Source organism: Octopus bimaculoides, chromosome 29, assembly GCF_001194135.2.
Source record: "Octopus bimaculoides isolate UCB-OBI-ISO-001 chromosome 29, ASM119413v2, whole genome shotgun sequence".
Taxonomy (NCBI): domain Eukaryota; kingdom Metazoa; phylum Mollusca; class Cephalopoda; order Octopoda; family Octopodidae; genus Octopus; species Octopus bimaculoides.
Window position 1 is genome coordinate 8,717,543 of NC_069009.1, and position 12,031 is coordinate 8,729,573.

At 40.2% G+C, this 12,031-nt stretch overlaps 1 long non-coding RNA gene across 1 annotated transcript; it reads left to right on the forward strand.

The window, feature by feature from the left end:
- Positions 1-4,917: 4,917 nt before the first annotated feature.
- LOC128251235 (uncharacterized) lies at positions 4,918-12,031 on the forward strand. The gene is made up of 2 exons (XR_008267029.1): positions 4,918-5,211; positions 11,237-12,031. It is a non-coding gene; the product is annotated as an uncharacterized LOC128251235 (long non-coding RNA).

Sequence of the window (12,031 nt, forward strand, 5' to 3'; positions counted from 1 at the left end):
ATTCAAAAATAAAATTCTCGTAAAAAATAAATTCCAAAATTTAAAAACACGGAGGGAACTTAGTTGCCAACCCAATGGCATTATTTACATTTGATGGATATTGTTTGTTGTTTACACGTTTCAGCTGATATACCCTCCAGCCTTCATCAGGTGTCTTGGGGAAATTTTGAATGTGGGTTCTCATTCCTAAGGTATTTTTCAATGTTGTTGCTATTATTATTATTATTATTGTTGTTGTTGTTGTTATTACTATTATTATTATTCAGGTCACTGCCTGGAATCGAACCCAGAATCTTGGGGTTAGTAGCCTGTGCTCTTAACCACTATGCCATATGGATTATCTCATAGCTTTGAAATTTCCACAATGTGATTGTTTAATTTTAGAATGACATTGTAGGGTAGGTGTGAGAGGTCAGAACCAGTCGGCTTGAACATAAAACAGATAGAATATTTGGGCTGGACATGGCCAGTTTAAATGCGACAAAGTTACACAGGAAGGACTGTGAGGCAGAAAAAGGTGTGAGTCACACCACTTAATAATCCGTACACTCCAAGGCCTTCCTGTAAAGGGAGAGCTGACAGACAAGGAGGGGGAGGGGATAATGCAGAAGATAAAAAAGTTTTTTCCCTTCCTCAAAAGCCTCCCCAGACTCAGCATAAGGATTTAAGGGGTCAGGGGACAGGGAGAAAACTGATTCCCTGCTTACCACTAATGTACCTTCTTGTTCAAACCCTCCCTACACAAATTTGATACAAGGGAATTAAGGAGGTATGGGGAATGGTGGAGTAAAATAGGGTCTGACTTCCTCACTTGCACCTCAATTATACATCCTTGAGAATTTCCATACAGTTGCCAGAAGAAACTCTCAATTCATCATCCAATTAGGACCCAACCATTTTAGGAACAAACACATCAGATGATGTGGTCCCAGAAAACAAATGGAAATGTCATGATTGGAATGTGTTTGAGCTGCTGGGTCAGGACTGACATGGCACTGAACACCACCACCACCACCCTCACTGCCACCACCACCACCACCACCCTCACTGCCACCACCACCACCACCACCACCATCCTATATACAAAGGATTTAAGGATGAGTAAAAAGTTTGATTCCCCAACCAACCTCCTGCACCCTTAACATGCACCCACCAGATCGTCCTTTATATAGGGAGCTGATAGATGAATTGGTAGGTGCTTAAGAAAAGAAGGGAATTTCTCACTTCTCATCAGACTTCTGATCCTTCTTTCTTAGAACTGATGGGGCTGTGATGTGAATGCTCCTCCCTCACACTCTTCAATGTGACTTAGAGAAGAAGAAGAAGAAGAAGAAACAGCCCCAGTACTTCACTGATATTTTATTTATTGACTATAAAGGGATGAAAGACAGAGTCAACCTCAGAGCACAAAGAGCTGGAACATACACCACAAAAAGCATGTTGTCTGATGCTCTACCAATTTGTTCAGTTTACAGTTCTAGATTGCTACTTTATTTAGTGGTCTGAAAAGATGAAAGCCAAAGTCAACATCAATGAGATTTGAACTCTGAGCACTGCTGAATGAATGTAAATTAAGCAGGGGAATATTTACAAAGAAACGTACTGTAATAGGATGAAGAGAAGTAGAGCAGAGGGTACAGCACTAGACTGAGTTCCTAATTTTGATCCTCACATTCTGAGATCAACTTTGTGGATGCGGTTGTTATTGGACTAAGTTCACTTCACAAGTACATGACTTCAGGTGTTGAACCCCATTGAGCATCAAGTTGAGAAAGTGTCATCTTTTACTGTAAACCTTAGGGTAACTTAAACCTTGTGAATGAAGTCTGGAAGATGGAAATAAGCTTGAAAGCAGAATGCCAGGATAGCATTCCTCTTTCCAAGTGGTAGAATTTCTTCTTGTCCCTCTTAAATACTTCTTATACCTTGGCTGAATTTTTAGGTGTCCTGTCTGTTACAACAATGCATTCAGTGGAATCGAATTATTGACACTGAGAGATACCAATAATTATGGTGGTGGGTGAAGGCAGTGAGCTAGCAGAATGGTTAGCATGCCAGTCAAAATGCATTTCATCCGTCTTTATGTTCTGAGTTCAAATTCTGCCAAGGTCAACTTTACCTTTCATGCTTTGGGAGTCAATAAAATAAGTATGGTGGTAGTAGCAGCAGTAGCAACTTCTCCTTCTTCATGATCATCATCATCATCATCATCCTTCATTTTTGGAGATGGTTTGACTCTACGTCACAGACATAGGCAGCGTTTCTTAAAGGGAGCATTAGTCACAGCTGTGAGGTCATTACTGATTGATGCTACTGGCATCCCGTCAATTGTGTGCTTGAGATATTCAAAATAATAAATAAATGATTTATTCTCGTATTTATAAATTGTGTTCTTTATTTACAGGTTTTACATTTTTTGTCAAAATTTTATAAAATAAATAGGTGCAGGCATGGCTGTGTGGTAAGAAGCTTGCTTCCCAACCACATGGTTCCAGGATCAGTCCCCTTGCATGGCACCTATGGCAAGTGTCTTCTACTATAGCCTCAAGCCGACCAAAGCCTTGTGAGTGGATTTGGCAGACGGAAACTGAAAGAAGCCCATCGTATGTGTGTGTATCTTTGTGTCTGTGTTTGTTCCCCCCCATCACCACTTGACAACTGGTATTGGTGTGTTTATGTACCCATAACTTAGCGGTTCACCAAAGAGACTGATAGATTAAGTACATGCTTTAACAAATAAGTCCTGGTGTCGATTTGTTTAACTAAAAGGTGGTGCTCCAGCATGGACACAGTCAAATGACTGAAACAAGTAAAAGAATAAAAGAATATATACTTATGAGGATGTAGAAAGTCAGTTTGCCTGGGATACTCGTGAGCCTAGGGACACTCGTGAGCCTAGGGACATTCCAGGCACAGGCCTTGGAGAATTGCGACTGCTCTGATCTTTACTACACCTTCCATATGCCCTCACTCGGGTAACAAGCAGGATTTCGTTGTTACTATGATACCCAAACTGTTGCAACAAAAGTTATTGTTCCTCATACCTCTTCCTACAATCATCACCCATTCTCTTCTATTCTCCTTCAGTTACAAGGGCCATGGTAGGCCCTTGAGTTTGCAAGTTAGAAGATGATGTTCACAAGTGCTTGTATAAACAAGAAAAGCATCCAATACACAGTAAAGTGGTTGGCATAAGGAAGGGCATCCAACTGTAGAATCCATGCCAAAGCAGACAATTGGAACCCAGTGCAGTCCTCTGACTCATCAGATTCTCTCAATCCATCCATGCCAGCAAGAAGACCAGGCATTAAATAATGATGAGGCAGAGGATGATGTATGTAAATGTATGTATGTATCATCCTCATCTGTCTTCCATGTTGGCATAGTTTAAACGGTTTGACAGGCCTGCATCATGCCTCAGTGTCCACTTTGGCATGGTTTCTAAAGTTTGATGCCCTTCTAAACACCATCTAATACAATTATTATTCAACATATTCTTCCCAGCTTTTTTCTGTTTTTAAAAAAAAAATTTTTTTATTCAGGGTGGTAGTGTATATTAGAAGGTGCATGGCCCAGTTATTAGAGAGTCAGGCCCACAATCATGAGGTAATAAGTTCAATTCCCAGGCCGAGCTGTGTGTTATATATATGGCACTTTATTTCACATTGCTCCAGTTCACTCAGCAGTAGAAATGAGTTGCAACGTCACTGGTGCCAGGCTGTATCGGCCCCTTTGCCTTTCCCTTGGATAACATCAATGGCATGGAGTAAGTATGCAGGGTTGACTGCTGGTCTTCCATGAACAACTTGTGCTTTGCAGGGTAACTTTCAAGGTGCAATCCCATGGTCATTCATGACTGAAGGGTCCTTTATCCTTTACCCTATGTACATATAATGGCATGGAGAGGGGAGGCTGATATGTATGGGCAACTGCTGGACTTCCATAAACAACCTTGTGCTTTGGAGGGTAAATTTCTAGGTGCAATCTCATGGTCATCCATGACCGAAGGGGGTTTTTACCCTTTATTAGTGTATAATTTATGGAAGATTTGGCTGTTATTTCTTACTATTGGTTCTCATATAGCCCCTGAAGATCCATATAAAATTTTTGGGGTCCACACAACAAAATCGTAAGTTGGGCATTCTCAATAGTATTTTAAGGGCCCCTGAAAAAATTTTGCTTCAGATGTATGTATTGGCATACAGGGTTGGCCAAAAGTCATCCGATAGTAAATAAAAATCCCATAGATACTATCTGTAATTCTGTGTTGACTTGAATGGAAGAACATGTCGCTCAAGGAGGAATTCAGTTTGGACGATTTTCAAGATGTTTCATATTGAGATGCTTTTATTAAATTCATTCAGTTGTTAAACATAAATAAATCTCGGAATTAAATGGTTTTGATTTACTGTTGGGTGATTTTTGGCCAGAAACAGCTAAATTTCTTTCTCTGATGTTTTATGTAATTCAACCCACACAAGTTAATATGTGAAAAAACAAAACAGAAATGTCCATAAAACTAGTTTTAAACATCAAATGGCTAGTTGGGGTGGAAGGAGGCACCAGAATAAAATAGTAATCAAAGGGGTCCATAGATATTTTTTTAAAATGGCTGAGAACCCCTAAAGAGTTTCCTTGTTTCAGTTTTTTTTTATTTCTAAATTTTGAAATTATATTCCTAAAAAGACAAATAAATTATCTTTTCATTATTTTCTGAATTTTTTTCAGTCATTGGACTTTGTCCATGCTGATGTGCTATGCTTGAAGTCCTCTATTTATCACCTCATACACTCCAATCTTTATTTCAGTTCATCTTAATAATACTAAAACTCTAGGGATGTTTGTGTGTACCTGAAATATCTCAGAAACAGTATATTTTATCTTAATGTTTTTTGCATATTTATTTTCATACTTACCTTCAACATTGCAGTACAAATTTTTGTGACATTTGGACCTCTATTTATTAACGAAAACAAGTAAACACAATTTTTGTGTTTACTTGTGACATCAACACACATACACACATACAGAATATGCACACATATAATGAATGTCATGGCATGTCAATCAACACAAGCATACATCCACTATCTGTGACATATACACACACATAGTCCTTGCTTCTCTAAGGAAAGGAAAACGTTGACTTTTTGACACACACAGTATTTTAATTATTTAGAAATATTTTTCAGTGAATGTGATTTCGAAAATGTAAGTCGTTTTGTATTGTAGGTATTTATATTTTAGCTTTCTTTAAACAGACAATATTTTAATATTTTTTAATTATTTTCAAGTCATTAATTTCCATAAAATTACTTTTGTTTTAAAGTGAAAGAGAGGAGAAAGTGAAAGATGTATGTACATGTATATGAAATGGATGTGTGTGTGTGAAAGAGAGAGAGTGAGTGAAGGGGTGTGTTGTTGTATACGTACATACATCTTTTTTTGTATGTATGTGTGTATGTATGTGAGAGAGAGAGAGTGAGTGAGTGAACGTGTGTGTTCTCATGTATGTGTAAGTGGCACTCTCTCTCTCACACACACATGTCTATTTTGTATACATGTTCATACATCTTTCACTTTAAAACAAAAGTAAATAAATAACAAATTTTTACAGAAATTAATGAACAGAACCAGCTGATCTGATGACAGTTCTGTGAGTCAAAGTGAAAGATTGTCCCAAGGGAATACCATTACAAAAATGTTTTCAAGTGCAGTCAACGTATCTCAGCTCCAAAGATTTGGATGCTATTTCTAGCACGCCCTGCTACCACATAACAGCTATTTATGATAAAGGACCTGAAATACCTGTTATGTGGTGGCAGGGTGTGTGAGAAATAGCAGCTAAATCTTTACTCTTTTGGGGAAAGGACCCGTTTATGTGTGTGATTTCAATGTCACATACATTGAAAGTATGCGAAATAACTTGGAAAAGAAAAAATAAATCCATGAAACAAAATTCCATTGCGGGGAAACTCAGACTTTCCAGGTGACCCAACAGGTCATGGGTGGTCTGGTAACAGATAAATCTTTCTTAAATCACAATCTGCAGTCTTAAAATTCATGCAGGACCCAACCATAATGAAGTCTTTGACATACAGAAAGTTGTAGTGGTTTAATCCTATGTTTGCTGGACCAAAGATAGCCTCAGTATAAACAGCAACAGGAATCAACAAATGACCATTTGTATGTCCAAATATGCTGTTCTTCACTGGTTTTGATGAAGAACCAGTGAAAAGTCACTGGTTATGTTGTTAGCTGATTGTCTTAATGAGTGTATCTGTTGGTGCATGGCCCTGTTTCCTTGAATCTGGTTATGTTGTTAGCTGGTTGTCTTAATGAGTGTATCTGTTGGTGCATGGCCCTGTTGCCTTGAATCTGGTTATGTTGTTAGCTGGTTGTCTTAATGAGTGTATCTGTTGGTGCATGGCCCTGTTGCCTTGAATCTGGTTATGTTGTTAGCTGGTTGTCTTAATGAGTGTATCTGTTGGTGCATGGCCCTGTTGCCTTGAATCTGGTTATGTTGTTAGCTGGTTGTCTTAATGAGTGTATCTGTTGGTGCAAGCATGGCCCTGTTGCCTTGAATCTTTCATCAAGTCTGTTCTGGAAGTCCTGATGGTATTTGGTAGGCTGGGGGCCTTTCTGTGTTGAAGGCCTGCTTGATGAGCTTAGGGTGGTGAGGGACTATGTGAATGTTGAGTTTGGCTCAAACAAGGTAGTGCTCTGTCCAGCATCTGCACTGTGCATTGACCTGGTGGTGAGGACATCACTGCTGTCTCACTGATGGGTATTGATGTAGTCTATGAGATGCCACTGTTTGAATTGGAGGTACATCCATGTGTTCTTGTCTGAAGACTGTATTTGTGATAAGCAGTTCATGTTCTGCATACTCGCTCAGTAGGAGAAGTGCATTGCTGTTCATCTTGCCTGCACCGTGTTCCCTGATCCCTCCCTTCCACTCGCTGCTATCACTGCCGACCTCTGGTGCCCCCAGCAGGGTAAGCTTGTCAGTGGCAGACGTGGTTTGTAGTAGAGTGTCTAGGTTGGTGTAGAACTGCACCTTGACTTCCTCCATGGATGTCATAGTGGGGGCATGGGTGCTGATGACAGTGATAAACCACCTGTTGCTGATGGGGAGGCAGATCGTCATCAACCTTTCATTGACATCAGTCAGGAGACTGGGAATCTGCTTGAGGAGTTTGATCTTGATGACAAGTCCAATCCTGTGGATGCAGTTTTCGTTCTGGGCCCTTCCTTTCTGAAAAAGATGTACCCATCAGATTTGGTCACTGATTCCGCTTTGGCCAGTCTGGTTTTACTCAAAGCAGTGATGTCAGTGTTGTACCTCAGCAATTCGTTGGCTGCAAGGGCTGTCCTTCTCTGAGGTCTTGAGACATTGTCACAGTCTAGAAGGGTAAGCCTCATTCCATGTCCTGATGATAAGTTTCTTCTTTTTCAGTTGGAATCAACTGCAAGTGGGTAAGTCTGCCGGCTGCAGTGAACTGGTCAGGTGGTTTATGTCAAGCTTTATTTAGTCCACTTTCTCTAGGCCCCTCCCTTACTTGGGTGAGCAGTACATTCCTAAAAAGGCTGCTCAGTTGCCTGAGATGCTGACAAAGTGTTCTGCTTCCCTGACCTCGATGAACAATGACCAAAATCCCAGGCCACTCCAAGCAGGTTTGCAACTATGACTTCCAGTGGCTACCCCTGCCACTTTCACCATACCCCCGTCCCCACAGGACTTCAGTGGGAAGTTAGGGCTGGGATACACAGACACCTGTGCAAGAGGAAGAGTCATTACATGTGGACAAACCCAGCCCCTCAGCAGAAGAGACTCAGATCCAGTGGCATGGAGAACTGTTAAGTCTGGAGACCTCCCTGCTGCAGTGGATGACCAGAACATCTTGCTCTGCTTTAAGTGCTCCACAATGCCTGCTGGAATCGCCTTCTTAGCCATTGGACCACTTTTGGCCTTGTCTGCCCAGTCGACTGGAACCAGTCTTCACATGCTAAGGTTAGGCAAACCCTGATTTACTCACTGAAGGTTTTAGACCTGTCAGCTAACCTCACCTAGTTTAGCCGGCCCAGGGTGTGGTTGCTGTTGCATGCAAACAGTTACGAGGAGCTGTAGGTGAAAGCTAGCAGTCAAGTGGGGACCAAGCCTAAAAGTGTGCGACAATCCCCTTATCAGGGAAATAAGATACCCCTATTAGAAAATAAAAATGAAAATATAAATATATAAAGAAGTTTAGAAATATACAATATACATGATGATGATGATGATGACATATATATTCCACACACACACACACTCATCCTGTAGGTAAACAGGATGTGAACTACAATTTGTTTCTCCTCATTTGCCAAGTCACTTTATGAATCTTTCTCTTAAAAATAAATTTTAACCTTCTATCCAATCATTTCAATTTCCTCCTCCAATCCACCCCCAGCTTCATTTATACAAAATCCCATTGATTCACATTTTCCGATTGTATCATTTCCTTCTTATTTTCATTGCTAGAATATTCATGAATATATATTTTGTTGTGTGGACTCCCCAAAAATCTTATATGAACCCTAGTTGAGAACACTGCTCTACATGGTGCTTGTTCTGCAAGAAATAACAGCCAAATCTTCCATAAATTGTCTACTAATAAAGGGTAAAGACCCCCTCCAGTCATGAATGACTATGGGATTGCACCTAGAAGTTACCCTCTGAGGCACAAGTCTGGACAAGGTTGTTTATGGAAGACCAGCAGTTGCCCCTTGCATACCAGCCTCCCTTCTCTCCATGCTACCCATGTTATCCAAGGGGAAAGGCATGGGCCGATACAGCTTGGCACCAGTGATGTCACAACTCATTTCTACAGCTGAGGGAACTGGAGCAATGTGAAATAAAGTGTCTTGCTGAAGAACACAACAGACAGGTTAGCCTGGGAATTGAACTCACTACCTCATGATTATGAACCCGGCTCTCTATTCTCTGAGCCATGCACCTTCTAATATATACTACCACCTTGAATAAAAAATTAAAAAAACAGAAAAAAAAAAGCTGGGAAGAATATGTTGAAGTCACTTCACCACAGATTTACATTGTCCCAACATCTGCCGAACCAATGAATATTAGTATTATTGGTTGTAGGAGTAGTAGTAGTAGTAGTAGTAGTAGTAGTAGTAGTAGTAGTCAATGAAGTTTACTTAAACTGCTGTTTGGGTAAACAGATTCTTAAAATTGTAGGTATTGAGGAGCGTATTTAAGCAAAGACTAAATGAGCAGCACACTAAAACTGGTTCTTGCGGGCAACCAGGATGTGATATGTCACTTTGCATGTCTCTCTTTGTCTTGTTGATAAAATGTAATTTGTTTATCCAATCGTTTCAATTTCCCCCTCAGATCCCACCAGCTTCATTAAAAAAAAATCCCAATGATTCTGATATCTGCAATTACATATTCTTTTATTTGTTTCAGTCATTTGACTGTGGCCATGCTGGAGCACCACCTTCATGAGTTTTAGTCAAACAAATCGACCACAGGACCTATATTTTGAAGGGCCTTAAGATTAACTCAGCAAATAATAAGGTCCTAGTAAGCAAGAAAACAGACAGAATTGTACTCCCATCAGGTATCCCTGCTCATTATGTGTGAAATGTGTAGGCAGGAATTTCCATATGGTGTACCCAATGTAAGCCATAGACATACAAGAGGTGCAGTGGAATAATGGGAATGTTATCAGAAAGTAGTATGTGTAGGTAGAAGATGCACAGGAACCTTGAACTGATTTTGTCAAATGCTCTGGAGGCTCTTTAGAGGTAAAGGAAGACTGTATGATGCATGTGTAGAAACAGCAATGCTAAATGGTAGTGAGCCATGGGCCCTGAATGCAGAGGATGCATGAAGACTAGAGAGGAATGAAGCTAGTATGCTGTACTGGATGTGCAATGTCAGTGTACATGTGTGACAGAATGTATTGAGAGAGAAGTTGAGCATTAAGAGGAATTAGATGCAGAGTGCAAGAGAGAAGACTGTGTTGGTTTGGTTGTGAGATGCATATGAATGTGCCAAGTTGCAAAAAGAAGTGCCAATCACTTAAAGGGATGGATGCTGTGGAAGAGGGAGACCCAAGAAGACGTGGAATGACGCACTGAAAGCTGATCTCAGGACACTGATCTTTATGAAGGAGATGATTAAGAACTGAGATATCTGGCATCTTGCTGTACTCAAGAAGACCCATCCACATACATACTGCAACCCCTGCCCTGAGCCTCTCCTATATTCTACTCAGATCATTTATCTCAGGCATCTCTATTCTACCCACCCACCCAGGGCCATCCTTAGGAGATGTGGGTCCCAATTGGGTGAGGTAAGGGAAGAATGTCTGAGGGTCCACTCTACCCCACCCACTCCGATTTTTGTGGAATAAAAAATCATCTGCAGCATATTAGGAGATGAGATTAGTTGATAGCACAAGAAAAAAAAAACTAAGATAAAACATTATTTCCCAAGTTCCCGAAATCGAGTTTAACAAATTATAAATTTACCACATCTTAACTACGCTTTTTAAAAATATTCTGGGAAAAATTGGAAAGAAATTTAACAAAATCCCAAAGAAATTTCTATCTTTTGCATGATGGTACGCTAAAAGAGATATACATAAAATGCAAATTAGTAATTAGAATTTTTCGGAAGCTGGTTATATACTTACCTTTTGTTTTTTTCTATAACCTCTGTTGCAGAAAATACAATCCTGTCTGTGTAACAAGAAGCCTGTTTCTTAGCTATATGGTTTTGGATTTAGCACCATTGTGTGACACCAAGTGTCTCCTACTATAGCCCTGTGTGTGTGTAACGGGAGTGGTGAGGTAAATAAAGGGAGGTGGAAGGAGGTTAACAATGGAGGTAGAGAGGGGAGGTGGATAAAGAGCGTTAATATTGGTGGTAGGGTTCAGCTGGGGGTGGAGGAGGCATTGGCGGTAGGCTGGTTATTTATGGGAGTTGTGGGGTTAATAAAAGGATGAGCAGGACTAATACCGGCCAAATCTGATGGTGGAAGGGGTTGGGGAGAAATAGGGGGATACGAGTTAGCCTCCCTAGAATGTGGTGGAGGAGGTGGGAGCAAGAGGACGAAGGCTGGTACGGTGTGATGGAATCGTTTAACGATGCTGGTCTCCTGGTTTCTCGTTGCATGGCTCAAAACTTTTTAATTGATTCTACTTTGTTTTTCCTCCTCTTTAACAGCGTGCCAATGCAAAGTGCAGCCACACCATGGTGAAGCAGAAGTGTGATAATAGAAAAGTGAGGACATTAAAGCATTGAAGAGGAAAAATGAAACTGTCATTGCAGTTTTTGCAAAAGATGGCAGGCAGCAACGGAGAATAATTTTCATCGTCATTGTTAACATCAATATTATTATTATTAATTTAATTTAAGTAATTTAAATACTGTGTGATCAATGTTTGTTTAGTTTGTGAGTGACTTGTATAAACAGGGAGAGTGTATATGTGTAGAGATGGAAATGTGTATGTGATTTGTGCTTGTACTTATAGCACTCTTTAGTAAAACCAAGGGAGACCCTAGATCTTCGAACAAAAACCGGTGACCCTGACCAAGCCACCACAAAAACTGACGACCTCGAACACACTGTCGTTATAACTATTCAAGCTTGACAGCCATCTTACACAATGACTGAATTCCGTGCGTATAGTGAAGATCAAATACGCCTTCGAACAATGAACCTTCTACACATCCTGAATAAATACTGATGCACAATCATCTCAGCCATCTTTACATCTCAGCCATCTTTACATACTGTGCATAAAAGTTTTTTCTGTTGAAAAATTCAAATGCAGAGGTTTTTTTTATCACTGATTTTCCACTTTGAGTCATTTGGAGTGTGAGAAGTTTTCGACGTTCACCTATTACCAACGACCCTATTTTGGGCTTCCAAGAGTCCTCCGTAGACAGTTGAATTAAAGTATAATTCTGAGAAATAGTGGTCTATTTTGGTCAATAAAAATTAATTTGTGCAATGAA